Raw genomic sequence first — 22,201 nt, 5'->3', positions numbered from 1 at the left:
CTGTGATAATTGGAAGGACGTTAGAAGATCACATATGTGGATAGAAACAAAATCAGAACGTCATGCTGTTCATCAGCAAGCACGCCCTCGTATCATGAATACACGCAGGGAATCAATTCCTGGACAACGATGGAATTCAGGGCAGACCACAATTCGGGATCGCACTAACTACAGGGAAGATCAGCGTGGAGGGAATGGAACATTTAAGAAGTATCGTAAGGATGATGGCAAAAATTACGTGCAAAATCAACGTTATCAGTCCCGCCCCGGATGTTATAACTGTGGTGAATATAACCACAATCAAAGATCATGTTACTAAGACCACAGAATCAGATGCAGTAGCTGCCATGGTTTAGGCAATAAAAGTCGATTATGCCCTCGCTATGATCCATAGGATAACGACCAGGAAGTTGGCACTGCAGAAGGTACAGTGAAGATCGCTATTGCAGAGAAGGATGTGGGAAAACTGCTAACTATAGAACACAAATGCTCAGTCCTTATTATCGAATTTTGATGAAGTGGAATTGTTAGTAAAAGAAAGAAAAATAGACATTTTATGTATAAGTGAAACATGGTTAGATGCGGTTATCCGAGACAATTTTGTAAACATTTCAAATTTTAATATCTATCGTTGCGACCAGGGAAGGGGAGGAGGAACTTGTATCTATGTTCGAGATGATTTAAAAGTTAATAGAATGGCCCTAAATGTTGACAGATTAGTATGAGTGGAGGATGTCTGGATAAATGTACAACATAAAAAGCTCCATCATTCATTTTAGGGTGTGTTTACCGCCATCCCAAAGCATTAGTGTCTTCTTTCGACTACATTAAGGCTGTTTTTAAAGTTGTTTCCTTACGTGGAAAGCCAATTTTTATACTAGGGGATGTTAATGATGATTTATTATTTGCTAATAGCAAACTAGGTAAAATTGTACACCAATTAAACCTACACCAGGCTATTAATAAACCTACAAGAAATACAAGCATAAGCTCATCACTGCTAGATATTGTCATCACAAACAGATCAGAAATGATTTCCCAAACTGAAGTAGTTCCTTGTCCTGTCGCTGACCATGAGTTGGTAACACTACAAATAGATATTTCAAAACCAAAAAGGCAGCCTGTAACTAGAACATTTCGTAGTTTAAGACACTATAATAAGAATACGTTCTGTGATAGCCTGTTAAATAGAACCCCTAACCTTAATAAAATTTTAAATACTGACAATGTAAATATTCAAGTTTCTATATTTATTAGTGTTTTTGTTGAGAGTTTAAATGAGTGTCCCCTTGTGTAACGAAAGTAATTACCAGGCCCCCGGCTCCTTGGATAACCCATGACCTTAAAATACAAATGAAAGTAAGAGACGAATTGCATGAAAGAGTCAAAAGGGATACATTAAACTTAGAATTAAGGAATACTTATAAAAACCATAAAAAAACGAGTTAATTTACTTATTAAAACAAAGAAGGCAGAACATTTTAAAGATAAGTTTAAAAACGGTCATGGTAATTTGTCTACTAAATGGGAAATTGTTCATGAAATGATCCCTGCCACAAATAGTAACGTAAGCATCCATGATTATAAAGATAAGAAAGATAAAGGAAAAGAATTTAAAGAATATTTTGCAAATGTAGGTCGACTGGCCTTCGAAAATACTCAACAGATCTTCAATGCAAATAATAATCTGCCCACTGTAAATACTATTATACATCAAGGTATCGCGAATAACCTTTTCAGACCGCAAACCGTTGACGTAGATACAGTTGTCTTGATTGTGAGGGATTTGAATGACTCAAAGGCGTTTGGATCTGATGGTATCTCTCTCCGTTTCATACGAGATGCCTTACCCGTGATAAGTTTTTACCTAACTGTTATAGTAAACACCTATTGTTACTGGTCTCTACCCCACCGACTGGAAACTATCACATGTAATACCATTTTTCAAGAACGGTGACCCAGATGCAGTCGAAAATTATCGGCCAATATCACTTCTACCAGTCTTATCTAAGATATTAAAAAAATAGTTGCAGTTCAGCTCATGCAATATCTTAAAGAAAATAACTTATTATCACAAACCCAACATGGTTTTAGACCACATCTATCCACCGAAACCGCACTCATGAAGCTCACAGAGAAAATGTATAGTAACATAGACGAAAAAAAGATCTCTCTTGTCATATTGTTGGATCTCTCTAAAGCATTTGATAGCGTTAGCCATGATATATTACTTAGTAAATGTATAAAACTAAAAATCGACCTGTTTTGGTTCAAAAATTATTTGGAAAACCAGTATCAGTCAGTAAGAATAGACGATGTAATATCTTCCTCTAAGCCAGTACAATTTGGGGTCCCACAAGGATCAATATTAGGACCAATTCTTTTCTTAATCTATATCAATAATATGTCTACTTCAATACAGGATTGTCTCTTAATACAGTATGCAGATGACAGTCAAATCCTAATCACCGGAACCATAGACGAATTACAAATGTTAATCTCAAGAGCGGAAAGTATCTTAGAAAATGTTAAATATTATTTCCAAATTAATGGATTAAATGTAAACGAATCAAAAACTCAGTATATTTTCCTTGGTTCAAGACAATGCGTTTCTCAAATTCCTGATGATATAGTTATAAATTTTAATGACCATGCTATTAGAAAAAGTGACAATGTAAAAAACCTTGGAGTTTACTTCGATCAGTATATGTGTTTTGATGTTCATATCAATGAGGTCAGTAGGAAAGTGAATGGAACACTAAATTACATAAACAGAATAAAAGACAGAATTGATCATGAAATGCGCAAAATGGTTGTTCAGTCGCTTGCGTTAAGCATAGTAAACTACTGTTTGAAGGTACGGGGCACTACGTCTAAACAACAACAACATCGAATACAAAAACTCCAAAACTTTGCGGCAAAAGTGACTGATGGGAAGACAAAGAAATACGATCATGTAACACCAATTTCAAAGAAATTAGAATGGCTAAATATAGAACAAAGAATACAATACGACCTATGTCTATTAGTTTATAAAATATTAAATAATTTATTACCAACATGGATTTTTCCTCTGACATTAGTTGGATTTAGAAGTGACAGGATAACAAGAAATAGCAACGACCTTTACGTGCCAAGGAGCTGGGTAAAAGATCGTTCTCTGTACAGGGTACTTTAGCTTGGAATAAGCTACCAACAGCTATAAAAACAATAGTTTAATATAAATCCTTTCAAATCAGTGCTAAAGAAAAAATTTTTGCCGGTAGGTTGATAACGCTTTATACGGTAACATCACTGCATCGCTAGAATTTTTACAATAGAAGGGCAACTTTGTAAATCATAATGATGTCTATTTACACATGTAAGTAAAATTATACATAATATTATACTATGTATTGCAGGGCTACGTTTTATTTTGTATGTTTAAGATGTTCAATCAGGTTTGTTGCATATAGGAAACTGTAAGTAGTATCAAATGTAACTCATACATTGAAATACATTTTATCCTTTGTAAGATACAGAATAGTCAATGTAAATATTGGAAATAAAGCTTATTATTATATTATTATTATTATTATTATTTCTCTCTCTCTCTCTCTCTCTCTCTCTCTCTCTCTTCTCTCTCTCTCTCTCCTTTCCGGCATCATAGGTACGAATGACTGATTATCATGAAGATTCAAAATAATAGCGACTTCATTTTGTTAATGAAGACATTAGAAAGAGGAAAATCACTTGCTACATAGAATCTCAGCACAGTTATATTTTATACTAATTGACCAACCTGGCGCTGCCGGGGATAACTCTAAATGACAACTGATAAACTTCCTCGCTCTCTCTCTCTCTCTCTCTTATTTTCCATCTTTCTCCTACTAACAACCCCTTTACTCTCTCACTTCCTCTCCCTCTTACTCTTTCTCTCTCCCTCACTTCTCTTTCTCTCACTCCAACCCTCCCCGTTTCTTTCCCTCTTACTTCTCCCTAACACCGCCTCTACACTCTCCCAAACACCCACCTCTCTCTCTCTCTCTCTCTTCTCTCTCTTATGGAAAAATCTCATCAAAAATCGGTCAAGAAATATGGATTTGTAAAAATGAGGGGGGTATTAAAAAGAGGGGTTATGACCCCCTTAAAAACGGCCCTCGAATTTCGAATTTTGACTAAAACCTTTAGGAGGGGGCGGGAGAGTCTGGTAAAAATCTCATTAAAATTGGTCAAGAAATGTGGATTTGTATAGCGTTCATACAATCAGATAGACAGACATACTACAATATACATACATAGACTAGTAGAAATGGAAATTATTTTCACGGGAATATGTATACAGTACTGTCAGGAATTCTATTCTATTAATAAATCCTTTTATAAGAAAAATAAAAACAAAAAGTCAAATATCTATTACAGAGAGAAATTACATACCAATTGCTTCTGCGTATGTTCAAGTTTGAAGTATCTTACAAATTTGTTTATACATACGAATGCACATAACATTCTATGCAGACACTAATGCTTGATGTATGATAACTTTCCTATATATATATATATTATATATATTATATATATATATATATTATATATATATATATATATATATATATAATGTATGATGTATGTAGTATGTATGTATGATGTAGGATGTATGTATGTATGTATTTATGTATGTGTTGGCGCTAGCAAAAATACCCACCTATTCGTTTGGAATTCACTATGATCATAATCCTCATTGTTATACCGTAAGTGTATTCTAAAAACATGCCATTCCAAAAATGAAAATATGAAAATATGTCGAGGCTCGCTAAATTCCCCAGTAATTGCTTGTTTTTAAAAGCTAATAAAAAATCAATATTTCTTACAATTATATTTGGTACAGATTTTTTGTTTAATATATTTATTTTGTCTTCCGCCTCCAAAATAAACCTTAAGCCACATTAGCTTGAATTTTTTACTCTAATTTCAGAGATCGCTCTACAGGACATTCGGGGAGAACAAGAAAGAAAATATGGAAATTAAATGAACATCTCGCGCTAGATCCAAAAGGACTGGAAGAAGCAGCGCTCCTGGAGAGACATGTTTTACATAATTTAATTTCATTTGATCAAAATCGAATGGAACAACTCTGTTACAAAAGGGAAGAGGAAGAATAGTTCATATAATTTACTACAGAAGAGCAGTCTTTTAAATGTATTCTGCGCCAACTTCGGGCTGTTCTGATACCTATTTACCCAGAAGTTCTTGTTTTTTCCCCTCGCCAACATTATTCCTTCTCTTTCTCTTCTTTCCTACCATCCTCGGTCCTCTCCTGTATCCAGGGTCAGAAAATAAGATGCATGAATATGGAGCGCTGTGAATGTCGAGCAAATGAGAAATACGCGGGTCCATCGAAGCATCTATTTCCAGTAATAAAAGCTCTTACTTCCGAGCAGAGAGAGGGATATCTTGTTAAAGTACAGCAGTGTTGAACTTAAAACATGTGGAGTATGAACAGCTGAATACTTGAAAAATGTGGAAATCATATGATGGATCAATGTGTTTTGAAGTCGATATGAGAATAAAAAGGACCAAGGTTTAAAAGACTAAGGAAGAGGAAGAGGGAAACCGAAGATGTCCTTCCTTGAGAATTCAGAAACGTGTTAGTACGAAAGGTCCAGGAACTTGGAGGATAGTTGCTGCTAAGAGCTGCTGATGATCTGGAAATTGTTCACAGAAGAAATTCATATTTGATTAAATAACTGATGGATGACCGTGTTGGTGACGTTTGTTGTTTTTCACAGGGATAACCAACGATCACATAACGACAATAGATTGGGCATAGGCTCCGATAAGTGAAACCAGACTGTAAGCGCTACCTACACCAAGATGGCGGCTGGGGATGACTCACCCTAGTAGCAAACGCTCTCTGCACTAGACAGCCAAGCTAAAGTCAGAAATCACCTAATAAAAGTGATAAACTTTCTTTTTGGGCCAGTAAGAAGCTAATGTCAGCTTCATTTAACAACTTTTTTTAATGATTTGAATAGCATTTTTCATTATCTTACACTGCATTTTGTAGTAATCATTTTTGTTACTTAATAGTTTAATTCTTATTGAAATAGTTTATTACAATATCTTATAAGCTCTTTTTTTTATCAAATGAGTCCAGTTTTTTGTAAATAATTTTGTTTTATTGGAATTAAATTTTCTTATCAAGTACAGGTTGAAGCGAAGGTGTCACATAAACGATGAAATCAACGTTGATATGTAACGTTAGGTTATGTACCTCGTTTTAATCCGTCAACAGTTTGCCCATAGTTTAGAGACTGTTGTACTATTTCTAAGTTCTTAGGCTCCATTATCGAGTAAAAAACATTATAATTCAAATCATGAATGGCTCATGTCAGCTCTTTTTAGTTAAAAGGGTACTTAATTAGTATATTCTAAAGTTTACATAAAATTGTTTATTTTATTAGTTTTTGGTGTTTCTTATAAATAATAACGAAGTTTTTATTCATGGTCTGCTGGAAGAACGAAATTATTATTAATGCATCAAAGATTTCAGTTTTCGTTTTATTCGAATTGATAATGGAGGCACTGAGCTTTGAAACTGTACAATTGTCACTAGGATAAAAAAAATTCCTTCTTTTTATTTCATTTTATGATTTTATATAACAGTTCTCTTTTCACAAAGAAACCGCTAATTCACTACTGTTTCAGGGTTTTACTTATGATAACTGATGCAACACATCTACTATAATTGGTTAGTAAATGTTAAAAAAGCAAATGCAACACTGAAGCGGGCTACCAACAGTGAGCATCAGGATTAATAGAGTACAGGGTTAGACTGTTTCTGACCAAAATAGGACAATCTCGCACATGACGTCACGTGGCTGATCTGACTAAAGTTCAGGTAAATAAAGTCATCAGTCAGTATTTGAACCCACCAGAGTGAAGAACAAGGAAACTATCTTTCAGTACCTGGCGATTAACGGGGACCTCTCTCACACAAGGTCATGAAAGAGATAGGTAATGGGTGTGGGCAGACAATTCCCATAGTGACCACCCTTAATTTATTTGTTTTCTTGGTTTTTTTTATGGCCACCTACCAATTACATCACAAATATGCGCAGTAACGACGGGACGGTCTAACCAAGACCACTGAGATAGAAGGCCTGTTCGAAGTGACGTCATGACGTGATGACGTCGACCCTTGTGGTTCGACTCTCTGAGACTAGCGACTCGCTCGACTCTCGAGCTCCCTTCCCTTACATCACTTGGCCAAGAGGTTTTTTCGTGGTTCGATAACTTACATTGTTTTATTTATGAACTGGAACATAAAACTTATATGGTATCATGAGGTAGCGAGCCATGGATACATCTTGTGTCCTTTATTGGACGAACTTTCTATGGTAAGCAGATAAACTCAGCAATAAGTTCACTGCAACAGGTACTACCTATTTGACTTTTCTCTCTGGATGACTTTCGACTGCAATATAAATACAGTCTGCATTCTAGGTAGGAGTTGTGAGCAACAAGGTCAGGTGCAATATAAAGAAGGACTGGTTTAGCCTACATTGAATTTTAGTTGGAATTCATGTCAACCAAAGCTTAACAGAGTCGAATATAGGCTAGCCTAAGTCAAAGAACTCCCAAACTCCCAGCGTAGCCTATACCAAACAACACTCAGTGTAGCCTATGTCAAACAATACCCAGTGTAGCCTGTGTCCAACAACATCAGGTGTACCCTGTGTCCAACAACACCCAGTGTAGCCTGTGTCCAGCAACACCCAGTGCAACCTGTGTACAACAAGTACCAGAGTAGCCTATATCAAACAACTCAGGACTTATAAAGCTTTGGAAAAAAGAATTTAAAAGTCATAATAGGCAAGACTAATAATGGTAGCAGTAGTCACGTAAGGCAAGCAGCATACAAAAAGTTACCAACAAGCAAAGAAAGAGCAAACACATCACACAAATAAATCTAAGAAGGGTACACTTACGTACAGCAAGTGCAGAGAAACCCCAGAAGAAATTTAGCAAAGCATGCTGTAACCTATATGGTACTCAAGAGTTACATTAGGACTGACAATGGAGTTATAGGTTCATCACAATTAAAGTACAGTATAGTGGTGGGGAAATAGGCAAGTTTCCATTGACAATAGTCAAAGGCATGGGACAAACCATTTGGGCCTAGATGGGTTAAGGTGAATAAAAGTTGACTGGCATAGTATTCTAAGGGTTACAGGTTCAAAATCAAGGGTCTACATTAGAAGTTTCAATAACCTAACCTAACCTAACCTATCCTCATTAAATTACTAGGTTTCAGAGTACAGATTAATAAAATACCATATTGTACGCCACACTGCCTTACCTACAGTTAAGCCTAACTGTACAGAATACATGCATTTTTCATGTCACTGAAGTATGCCACTTAGGAGACTTCAAGATTCATACAGAGGTTCATGATACGAATATCATTAAGGAGAAATTCAATAACTCCAGAGAGCTGATACGGCTGAATGTATTTTCTAACACTGCAATATATATTCCATTGCTGTTATAAAACTACTTATTTCATTTTTGGCAATAATTTTAGATGGTCATACATTCAAACGCTTGCATGTGCTGAAATTCGTATTTAAACAGCTCTAGTTAATGACTCTGAATAAATTTGATTATTCATCAGAGCTGGTAATATTGTGTTTTTGTTGTACCTATTGTTCTTCCCCTCAAAGTTACTGTACCATCAGGAGAGTGTTTTTTCAAACAGGTCTGCCCAGCATCAGAACAAAATGACTAAAATTTTCTGATGTACATTAAGAGTAAATGTAAATCATTAATACCCAATGACAAAATAGTGATACAGATGGTGGATGAAACTCACTTAAAACCATATTTTCATTATAAAGGCAGAAATATTGACGGTTCAGCCTTTGGCAGTAGTGAAGCTGCAACAGGTGCATTTGATTTTATGTTGAACAGGTAAAGTCTAAATTCAAGTAAGTTGCACAAATTCCCAATGAAAGCATAAAAGCTGATGTTCTGCACTGCACACTGAAGAAAGTAATTATAGGCTTAGAAAAAATAATGTTTACTGTGTTTTGCATTGTAACATCGTAACGCTATCATGGGGAAAGCAATGTCCTATTTTCCCAGCATTCCACAGCTGTCTATAGTGTATCCTCACCCATTTCAGAGTATCAAATCCCCTTTATCGTGTATGTTTCGGTAACATTGTTAAAATATATCAGGAATAATTGGCTTGGCCAGAAAGTTATAAATAAAACAATGAAGTTACCTCCGTTCTCCTTTAATGTCAAGAATTTGGAAAACGAAATTCATTATGCACCATTCAGCCCTTTGAAAAACTTCATGATATAGATGTGTACTCTTTGAACATTCATTTAAACTGTCATTAAAAGTGTTATCTCCTTACACCTCTGAGAAACAAAATGTTCATTTAGCTTTACAAATATTAAATGAGTATCTCATTCAAGCTTTACTAACTCCTGGAAAAAATCACTGTGGCTTTTTATTCAGGATGCAGAATGACAAAATTTTATATGTTGTCTGCAATCATGAATGTAAACGTTCAAAGGTCAAGGGTTAAATAATAAATATGCTACTCAATAAGTAATAAAGGTTATAGTACAGAAAAATTAATATGGGTTTCTAATAGCGTTTACTGAATAATTGTTGTTCCCAAGAATATTATCCATATTGTAGCCAACAAAATTTTTACTAAAAAGAGAGTTAGAAAATTTAACTACCAAATAATGACTATGTGAGAATTATTTCTCACATATGGTAGAATGAACCATGGTTTTTTGTGATGTAAACCAATGCACTGCCATCTTGCAATTTGACTATTAATGTATAAATATTTTTTTAATAACGATAAACATGTTTATTCTATGGTATACATAGTAAACTGTATTGTAACTAAATAAATTGTTTTTTTTTCAGTAGTTTATATTAATCTCTAAACTTGTGTTTCGAGTAAGTATTATTTGGGGTATACTAATTAGTGCAGGCAAGAAAAATAAGGAAATTAATAACTGGCAAACCAAAAAATGGTCGATTTTGTTGAGGTTTTGTGTACATTTCTTTTGTCTGGCAGCTTAGTCAGTGCTAGCAGCTCGGACCATCCTTGCTTACGTCACAAAACATCGAACAGGCCTTGTATTTCGGTGGTTTTGGTCTAACCCTGTACTCTATTAATCCTGGTAAGCACTATCCTGGTGCAGAGCCGTAGGCCATTGCGTAATGAACTATCTCTTATTAACTGCTTCATTAGCCAAACCACACAAGCTACTTTTTTCAAAAAATATAATCCAAAAGTTTTAACTCTTCAGCTACAACTTTGTAGCTTTAGTTACGTCCCTGCCCTAAAAATAAAAATAAAAATAAAAAAGTATCAAAGTAACTTTTTCAAGTCGCGATTGACAACTCATATAAACATTTCAACTTTCTTTAACTGTAAAATAATATAAAGAAGCAGTTAATAAGTTTTGAATGTCAGTGTTAACGTTCATAACTTATGTTTTTCACTTATTTCAAGTTTTAAAATTTCATCTTACTCCTATGTAGGTTAGATCACAGAATATTTGATAAGCGTGCATTGAAAATTTCTTACTCCAAGCCCTGCTTGGCGTTTCTATCCTTCATCAAGATGGCGACGATGGCTTCATCTCTCGTAATCCTTCTTAAATGGCTGTGGCCAATCTATTGTTCTTATATGGTAGCTCTATTGTTCTTATGTGATCGCTGGGGATAACAATTAATCACAAACGGCTTTTCTTTTGGTGGATAAATATGTCAATGAAATATACAGTCTGACAGAAAGAGATGCAGAAAAGAGAGAGAGAGAGAGAGAGAGAGAGAGAGAGAGAGAGAGAGAGAGAGAGAGTAAAAATATGTAAAAGTTCGTACAAGCACAAGTACTAATACATACAAACGTAGGCGCAAACTCACACATATACACACGCACGCACGTAAACAGACACTCGCACACGCGCTACATTTCCGCTCGCAAGAGCTCTTGACCTGTCTGCATGTTGTCTTGAATAATAAATAATAAGTTTGTAGAAGCAGCTTTTACTCGCGCCTTCGCCCCAAGGTGAAAAGAAAGTGTCGAAAATAACAGAATATTTTACAAGCCCACGTGTTTAGGCCTTAAACAGACTTAACTCTCACAACTTCCTTTGAAAATCTTCATGTTTTCATCTGGAACACTAACGCAAATACCCATGATTGCAGAACGATATATTATTCTCCTGCTGAATTGCACCTTGTCCATTGGGAATTGGAAATCCAGAAAAATAGAACATTAATGTCAGTAAAATGATAGGTTCCTGGAATAAGGTTCGTTTTTTGCTGTTTGGTACAATGTGTTATAAAACAATGAGCTGATCTCAATAGATATATAACAGCTGGCTTTCCATTTAGTTTATCGTTGAATACTGTTTTTGCCTCGGAAGCTGTTTATAAGCATTATGAGATTAGTTGCTCTCTCTCTCTCTCTCTCTCTCTCTCTCTCTCTCTCTCTCTCTCTCTCTCTCTCTCTCTCTGCAGTTTTTCTGTTATAGCTACAATCAGAACAGAGGTACTTTCATTATCCCTTAAACTTGAATTATCTCTAGTTCTAACGATGGCTTCTCTCAGGGCATCTCCTACGAAAACACAACCACCAAAGACACATGACACATACGCATTTAATTAAAAAAAATCTTGACACGAAAACCAGTTACTTTCCCTAAATATTATCTTTATATGATTTCCTGTTTTTTTTTCTTCATCGAGTAAACTTCTAATTACTTTTCATAAGCTACCTCGCATAGTGCGTTTGCGTTTATATATACATACATATACATACACACACACACACACATAATATATATATATATATAATATATATATATATATATATATATATATATATATATATATATATTTGAGATAACGAGTAAATATCCGCAGCTGATATAAATCAAGCTACCATTTTGCTAACCACATTTTTCTCTACATAAAAATCTTTATTTAAAGAATTCAGAAAAAAAAGTCATATTTTTTTGTGAAATTCTCCATTTTCTCATTTTTACGACAATAAACCTTAAAACTCCCCTACATCCCTTCTATGCCTTACTATTGTTTCTCTTATGCGTTTAAAGTTTAGACAATATTATATTCAAAAGTATTTGCTATATGCATAAAATATCCATGTTATTACCAATACAAAGGTCAGGGGAAATAATCCCTTATAATCCCTTACATTGAGAGTATGTTAAAACAATTCATTATTCACATTTGTTACATGCACGCACGCACACACATTAGTACGTTTTAAATCAAGAAAAGGTAAAGAGTGATGCTAAGTACTTTCGTCTTATTACCAAGGCATAGTCATATTCATTCACACACACATATATATATATATATATATATATATATATATATATATATATATATATATATATATATATACATACACACACACAAACACACACACACACAACACACACATATATATATATATATATATATATATATATATATATATATATAAATATATATATATATATATATATATATATATATATATATATATATATATGAGCTACTAAAAAGACAGATATTCTTATGAGGGCTATGTGTACCGTTTGAAGGACATGTGGCCATTATTCAGGAGATGCTTACTATTACTCCCGACAACAACAACAACAACAGACATTACTGATCCTGAGAAGCCGTGTTTGCCTCTTGAACGGTACAACAACCGCGATAGTGTGTGAAAAAGAAGCTAGACTGTGGTCAGCATCGTCGTCAGTAATTTTCCCTAAGGTAACTCGTGGTGAATAGTGAATAAAAGAAGTGAATGTCGAAGGGATTATCTGAATGGTGTATAACGTTGATGAATAACGATGACGGAACTGTGGTCACTAAAATTGTGACATTTTTGTAATATCCTGTACTCCCGACAGCGTTTTTGAGGGGGTGAGAAAAGGTTGTGTGTGGATGAAAGGCAAGAGAGGACTAGACGAAGTAGACGTTTGCATATTAGAGAAGCTCCTCTCAGATCAAGCGAGACATCACTAAAGTTTAAGTGCACTCTCATGGGCGACATTTTGCAACTTGGAATTTTATAAAGGTCAAGACTCCTAAATGAATATTATAAATTAAGTTTCCAAAAAGTGTAAAAGTCAAAAGTCACAACACAAGACGAACTTAATTCATATTGTTCATTTGTCCACCACTCTTCTTCTAAGCAATTCTATTACTCTCTCTCTCTTCAATACATATATATATATATATATATATATATATATATATATATATATATATATATATATATATATAAAATTGGCAAAGGCAATTGCAAATTCTTATTAATCACACACAGCCCCGACAGAGGCACTTGGCCAAACACCAAGTTCCCCCTTTTTTTTCTGTTAAGAAAGGAAAGGTCACTAACAATACTGAACATCCTAGAAAGAGAAACAGATAAATTAAGCTATATACTCAAGAATGAAAAACATTTTGATTAATTTTCAAGTTTATAGCTCAACAAAGGATATGCACAATCTGATACTTTTCCATCTTTTTTTCCTGACTCAACTGACGTCTTATTCGTTTAAGGATTATTTTTTATGTTGTTGCATATTTAATTGTTCCAAACAAATGGAAAATGTTAAAATTACTTCTTCATTTTACTGAGGACACAAGCTCACACGCAAGCAAGTTGCACATCTCGATGCACTAAGGGGGAAGCATTGCACACGAAAAAGAAAAAAAGAAAACATATAAAACAGGAAACATACAAGCAAACAAAAATACTGAACATCGTAATCACCAGGAATACAGCAAAGTGTTATGCTTTAAAACATTTGTTGATAGAGATCCACAAACATGTATTTTCCCTTTATTTTTTTAACAAGTTAATAAAGCTTTCGGCTTATTTGCGTAGCAATTAACATGGTCATAAAAAGTCTGCTGTCACTGCCTGTATCATCCATCACTGTCAGCACAGAAATTAATGTGAATGACATAGCCAAATGGAAATATTAAAAGGGGAAAAAATCTCTGCGTCAAAGCAAGGTGCATGTGATAAAAAAATGAAAATGAATTAGCAGTAACACAAAATAGAAATATGAAACAAAGAAATGAGGAAATGAGGTAAGTAAGGAGAACGACACATTTACAGAAAAATAACATTTACAAATAGGAAAATGAAACATATTCACTTTCGCGTATTCACAAAACAGGTAGAAAGCTACCATTAGTTTTTTTTTTGCGAAACAACTCCACAGTTAATTATATGTACATATGACTGGTAAAAATGTTCTGTTACAACAGAATTCCATCTAATAAAAAGAGCCCATAAAAATGCATGATAAGCGTAGCCAGCAACCTATTCTTAAGAGCCTTACGAATTTGTTCCCCAGAATTCCTGGAAAAAGAATTTGAACTAATTCGTAAGCAGCTTTAGTCTTTAAGGTATCCCGAGCATATAACTGAGAAACCAATTCACAAAACAAACGTAATTTTCTACCGACCCCCTCAAGACAAGACCAGAGACACCCAACAATAAAGTAACAATTCCACACCTGGACAGGATTAAGACGGTGACCCAGACTCTCGGAAACTCTAATCCTTTAGCATTTACTTATCCAAACACCTTAGCCAAATCCCTGATTAACGTCCAACAAAAGACATCCCCCAAGGACACAGGTGTTTACGAAATCCCATGCCTGGACTGTGACCAACCTTACATCGGATTTACAGGAAAATCACTTCTCCTGAGATGAACACAACATAAACGGTCAGTTAGGTATGAACAACAGAACTCGGTTATTTTCAACCATATAAATGAACATAACCACAGAATAAACTGGAATTTGTCACGTATAACTTATAGCAGCAACTGCCGGTACAAAAGTCAGATGATGGAATCGGCCTTGAATAAACAGAAAACGGTTATGAACATCTCAAAAGGGCGCATGGGATACAGTCATCGACAGGGTTTTCATTCAACCAACGCTTAAGAAGATTAAAGGAAGATTATCAGTGGGAGTAACCTAAATTGGCTTAGCTGTGGAAGGATCTCTTGGTATGAATACCACCTTTTCTGTAACATTTTTCATTCATCTACTTGAAGAGGGAGACAGCAGTCTCTAAATATAGTATCTTCTCTTTATATTTTGGCGTTTTTATGGGTACCTTTTATTATATGTACATATATCTAAAATTAAATCTGAGCAAAAAGCTTTCGGGAAACTGTTCGTCTTTAAATATACGTACATATACATAAGTGTGGATCCATTTCTCCGTTTCAAGACTCATGCTACTATGAGTATTTTTTACTTAGTTTTCTTTTTATCTATATAATTGTTGAATACTTCATTGCGCCTAATGACAGCGTGAATCGTTCTCATTCGGTTGAGGGGAAGAAACGAGAAGAAAATGAGTAGAAGAAAAAATTATATCTATGACATACTACCAGTCTTTAATCAAGAGATCCCATGAATAAGATAAACAAGGATTAAAACTACCTTTTTGCTTCCTACCTGCAACTCAGAAGGAAGAATATCTATTACTGGGTCATCAAAAAAATAGATAAAAAGTGAATTATTAAGAAGCCACAAGGTAAAGAAAACGTGACCAAAGGCATTTCATATAATGGCATAGTGGAGTAAATAATTATCACCAACAAAACAGCAAAACTGATAAAATCATAGGAAGCCATAGTTAAAAAATCCCAGAAAATTGGAGAAAACTATGAATTGGAAACAGGAAAACTCTGGGGTAAAAAATATCATTATCAAACTAAATCTCTAATTATATGTATGAAACAGTACATACAAAACTATTAAAGAGTATTTGATAAAATAAGAGATGGTAGAAAATTCAAGTTTATACGTTATAGGTCATACTGATTAAAAACTAAGTGAATTTCTATGAAAAGGTGGCGTAGCTGTTCCTTCACGCAAAATACGAATATCTGAAGAAATACTGAGCGAAATAAATGATCTCAATATGACAGAAATTTCTTTTTAAGAATTACAGAACCACTGGTACATAGAGAGAAACAAGTACAAAATCCGCCGAAGTTTCTCCGGCGCAATCGAGTTTTCTGTAGTGTATATATAATTCTGTATGAAACTCTCAGCCACGGCCCAGTGTGGCCTGTGTTGTTGTCAACTAATGCGGTGCCAGACGCAAGCCCATGGCTAAGTTTAACCTTAAATAAAATAAAATTTACTGAGGCTAGAGGGCTGCAATTTGGTATGTTTGATGATTTGACTAGCCTCAGCAGTTTTTAAGATTTGAGGGCGGACAGAAAAAGTGCGGACGGACAAACAAATAGCCATCACAATAGTTTCCTTTTATAGAAAACTAAAAGAGACAGAAATAAACAGGCAGAGAAAGCAAAATGAATCCAAAGAGGATACAAACTAACCACTTCATGTGTTGAAAGAAACAAAGTTATGAGTTGATTATTTGAAACCAAGGCTTTAATAACATAAAAATAGTTAAAAAGGGAGGGATTAACACAAGTTAATAAGCTGCATTAAATCTAAAGATTATGCTTAAAATTTACAATGAAATTTAAAACAACTGAAAGGAAAACAGAAACACTAATGCATAATAGGGTCCATTCATCAAAGACAACATTGAAAATAATCTATGTAAACGATCATTATGAAAAGATTGTTCAAGTATCCCCTTTTTGTTTGTTCCCTATGTTAAACAAGATCTATGGCGACGGTTTAGGTTATAACAAACTATTTACTCCTTTCATAGTTACAGAGAACTGAGATAGGAAAGGTAGAGGAAAGTCTTATATTTTAAGTCTATTAAAGCAGACAATCACCTTTTGACAGTGACTGTTTCGCCGTTAGAGGCTTTTCCATCTAATTTTTTTTACGAAACGCCGTAATATTTCATTTTGAGCTAACGGCTTTTCCATCATTTTTTAAAGAAAAAATGTAACATTTCACTTGATACAGCATAGCAAAATTTGACTGAATGATTGTAGTTTCATGTTCTAGTTATTAGGAAGGGGTACTTAGTACATTTCCATTATGACCGCATTAGCATGTATCAAGGGTAATCTAATAGTTTGTGAAACTTTTTTTTATTCGAACAGCTATTTAACATGAATACATCCTGATTTTTTATAACTTGAATAATGATGATAATAATGTATCATCCTTATAATGATAATGATGAAAGCAGCGATTCAAGTAGTTACAAACACCCATCAGGGCGAAGGTTTAGGGTAGACTGCAGTGGTTCTTAACCCTTTTCAGTGTATGCACCCTTTCCAGATCAGCAGTCAGTTCCCGCACCCCCTGAAATGCCGAAATAAAAAAAAAAAGCTAAAATACAAAGCTGATATGGTGTGTATTAATAAAATATGCGACGTGTATCCTGCATTCGAGTCTGTTGCAACGTTGCCAGTTCATTAAGAAATTTGGTGTAGGTTTCTCTATAGCTCAGAGCACCGCTGTAGCAAAAATAATAATAATAAAATTATTATTATTAGTATTGTTATTATTATTATTACTTTGCAGATTAAAATAACATGCGTATATAAAATATATTTTGCTTTAATTATTCATAGGCATCTCGTACCCCTCAGGAACTGGCTTCGCACCCCCTAGGGTTGCGAGCACCTCTGGTTATGAACCACTGGGGGTAGGGGTCATACGTAATACTGTTGCATCTAATATTATCTCACGGTGTTTGCAAGACGCGTCTTTTCTCTTTTTCCAGATAACGAAAGTCCCAATTACCAAGTGGCTAGCTCACCTTTACAGGTGCGATCACTAATCTCGCTTCAAGAGCCGCATTATTCAACTAACTCGTTTCTTGATGATACACGCGGCAGCATTGCACGCTAAACCGTCACTTGAAGCCAAGAGAGTTTAAGCACAAGACCAAGCGCTGGGACCTATGAGGTCATTCAGCGCTGAGATGGAAACTGACAATAAAAAGATTTGAATGTTGTAACAGGCGGAAAACCTCGCAGTTGCACTATGAAACAATTGTTAGGAGAGGATGGAAAGTAAGATGGAAGAAAGAGAATATGAACGGAGGTACAGTAAAAGGAATGAATGAGTTTGCAGCTAGGGGCCGAAGGGACGCTGCAAAGAACCTTAAGTAATCCCTGTAGTGCATTGTATGAGGTGCACCGAGGGCAATACCAACCGGGCCACCCCCCCCCCCCCCCCCCAACCGGGAGATGATAAAATTATGAAATTCATCACCGTTTTGTGGAAGACACCTTTATACTCAAAACGATTAATTTTCAATAGTTCAAAACTTGCATCGACTTGGGTTTTAAAGTTCCCTCGTATCTTTGATGCCATTTGCGTGATTAGTGAAAAATAAACTGACATTGTGACTCAGTTTTATTTATTTTAATATAAAACTTGACAGAGATTAAACGAAAATTTCATATTTCACTGGATTAACTAAGTTACCATGAGGGATCTACAATAATAATAATCAATAATAATAATAATAATAATAAATAATAATAATAATAATAATAAGCCACATAGCAAGCGAATGCCCGGCACTTGCACAGAACCAGTACAAAAAGAGGCATGATTCAGTGGCAAAAGCCCTCCACTGGAGCCTGTGCAAGAAACATCAGCTACCTTGCAGTAATAAGTGGTACGAGCACCAACTTGAGGGAGTGATAGAAAACGATAAGGCAAAGATCCTCTGGGACTATGGTATCAGAACGCATAGGGTGATACGTGCAAATAGACCAGACGTGACGTTGATTGACAAAGTCAAGAAGAAAGTATCACTCATTGATGTCGCAATACCATGGGACACCAGAGTTGAAGAGAAAGAGAGGGAAAAAATGGATAAGTATCAAGATCTGAAAATAGAAATAAGAAGAATATGGGATACGCCAGTGGAAATCGTACCCATAATCATAGGAGCACTAGGCACGATCCAAAGATCCCTGAAAAGGAATCTAGAAAACTAGAGGCTGAAGTAGCTCCGGGACTCATGCAGAAGAGTGTGATCCTAGAAACGGCGCACATAGTAAGAAAGTGATGGACTCCTAAGGAGCAGGATGCAACCCGGAACCCCACACTATAATACCACCCAGTCGAATTGGAGACTGTGATAGAGCAAAAAAAAAAAAAAAAAAATTAATTATAATAATAATAATAATAATAATAATATTAATAATAAGAATAATAATAATAATAATTAATAATGAATGAAAGGTTGCACCTTGCAAATTGTCTTCATCACTGGTAATTCCAAATAAAATGTACCACCACACAAATGTCTTGTTATAGGTGATATGTATGTCATAAACGTGTGTGTGTATGTGTGTGTATATATATATATATATATATATATATATATATATATATATAATATATATACACGTATATACAGAATAATGCCCCATAACGATATGACTGGCATTTTTACATATATTTCAATGTTCAGTACCTCGGAAGATTCAAATATATTGGTTTACTCATACATTGCATCTCAATATCACGATACCCGCACCAATGATATGGTCTAATTTCAGATCATCCAAATCATTCTATTTAATACAAAAGGAAATGAACAAAGGTTCAAGTGTGAATAAAGTATGAATTATGTACCAAAAAAGGAAATTAATTATGGACCTAAAAGGAATTCGTATAAGTAAACATGCGATTAAACCTCACTCAAAAAAAATAAATAAATAAATAAATAAAAAACCTAATGGACATTTTAATGCAAATTAACAATGACTGTTAAAGGAAAATGAATATAATGCTCAAACATGGCGGAAATATGACCCCTAATTTAAGAGTAATGAAGGCCGAGAGCGTACTAAGCCTTAATTAAGAAGAATGGGAAATCACAAGTGCATTAATTGATTCACTGCCAAACACTTTGAAGGATCTCACCTCTAACGTTGAATTTGACTGCCTCGCTTTCATTAGCGATTCTTTGGTGGAGAGCTTTAAAAACAATGAAAGGAAATCAAGTCTTCCGTCATTCAAGAATTTTTCACATAAAAAATTATTTACCTCAGCCGCTGGTTACGCTTCATTCATGAATCCGCATCATCAGATCATTTCCTTGTTACTTTATTCTGAGAACGCCTCAAAACTTGACTCTCGTTCAATGTTCCAGTAATACTATTCGTTACAATTATTTCTAAATCATTAATAGTAAAACAGTTTAACCTGACCGCTGATTAGCGGCTCTCACACGGCTAGAAAGTTATTTTTTATACGATATGTAGCAACCGTCAAATCCTGGCCACAGGACGAAAACAATAATAAATAATAATTTATGGGTACTACTTCATTTGGATAAAAATGCGTGTTAAAGAAGAAAAAAAAAAGGGGGGGGGGGGGGGGTGTTAAAACAGTGAGGATTTCTTTATCACGAATTTCATTCAAATGAATTCACAGTCATAAATTTTTATTTATTATTGCTTCCGCCCTGTGCTAAAGATTTGGCGGTACCATAATCGTGACAATATACTCAAAATACGTACAGAACTATAGCAATAGACTAAAGGTTTTCTCTGAATGCCTTTTCCGAAAAACTGAGAAATCTCATTTCCCCATATCACATCGTTTTTATTATCATTACATTTCATTATCATGTATGATTCCATACATCCTTTGCTTATTTTTAATATAGTTGCCCAATTTCTGGCTTTCATTCGTCTTCTACTATTGTCTCATAATTCATAACAATCTAACATGCTCTTGCTTTCATGAACTATTATTCTTTTCTTTTTTTAAGGACTGACAAACTTCAACATTTGTGATTCCTTAGACTTATGACATTTTGAGAATTTCCTCTCAGAGGGAGGAAAATGTTTCCTCAATGATCAATTTCCCTTACTTTATATTTTGTCATGTTATCTTTCTCATTAACGACTGATTATGTCTTGTTATTCACAACACTCATAATCTACACCAGTGAAATACAACACGACGTATCTTATTGAATGTCTTCTTTCCTACAGGAAAGTTTCAAGGAATGAAATGGAATATAGAATTTAGGCCTAAGGCAAAGCACTGGGACCTGTGAGGTCATTCAGCGCCGAGAGGGAAAATGAGAGAAGGGCTTGAAAGATGTGACAGGAGGAAAACTTCGCAGTTGCACAACGAAACAAATGTTGGCGAGGGTGGATAGCATGATGGAAGAGAGAATATGAATGGAGGTAAAGTAAAAGGAATGAAAGGGTTGCAGCTTGGGGCCGAAGTGACGCTGCAAAGAACCTTAATTAATGCTCTGACGGCACTACCCCCTACGCAGAGGAACGTTTAAATGTTTCATATAATATAATTCTCTGGAGATCTTTGTAAAGAATTCTAGAAATGAAGGAAATCAAGTAAAAATGTTTCCTTCGAGGACGGCAATACAATGTACATAAAAAAAATATTATAATCACCAAGAGGAAGTGATAAAAAAAAGTAGGGGAAAGAGATAGAGGGAGAGAGAGGAAAAAAATAACGTGAAAAACGTTGTTTAATGAACGTCATACGCAGGAAAAACGGGATTGGCGAGCTGTATATTTTCAGTGTTTTGATAAGGAGCCTTGGAAATTGTGTATTCGAGAAGCAAAACTTTTCAGAGATGGAAAGGAGAGATATTCAAAAGACACTAAATTGTGTTCTATTTTCAGATTACAAAAATCTTTTAAGAGAGGAAATCTTTCATTTAAGTTCCGAAAAATAATGCAAACTATAATGTAAGACCTATTTTTCAGCCGAACTAAAATGTATCAGAAAACTTCCTGCTTTTTAACAATACATGATAAATTTCATAGTTTTGAAAATATAATAACAAAAAATTAATTTTATCAGCTGAGAATATATAGGGTATAAAAAATATTAAATTTTTCTAAGTCAAACTATACTTCTATTATTTTCGTGTAAAGGTGCGTCCACACGGTCGAACAATGCCCGACGGACACAAATTGTTACCATATCATAGGCGAAGCAGGATGACGTCATAAGCGGGGAAACGATGGAAGTAAATCTGGCAACAAACAGTGGTACAAGATGGGGTTGTATACCAGTGTTTTTACTCTGCTCACAAAGCAAAGACCGGCAGAGAATTGTTAATTGGTAACAATGTTTGTCCGTCGGACATTGTTCGACCGTGTGGACGCACCTCAACATGACTCGGCCGAGATTCTAAGACTTAGCAAAGATCTTATTGTTAGGATATG

This window comes from Macrobrachium nipponense, chromosome 12 (genome assembly GCF_015104395.2).
Source record: "Macrobrachium nipponense isolate FS-2020 chromosome 12, ASM1510439v2, whole genome shotgun sequence".
Lineage (NCBI taxonomy): Eukaryota > Metazoa > Arthropoda > Malacostraca > Decapoda > Palaemonidae > Macrobrachium > Macrobrachium nipponense.
The sequence above is the reverse complement of the archived record's forward strand: the minus strand, read 5'-3'. Positions refer to the sequence as shown.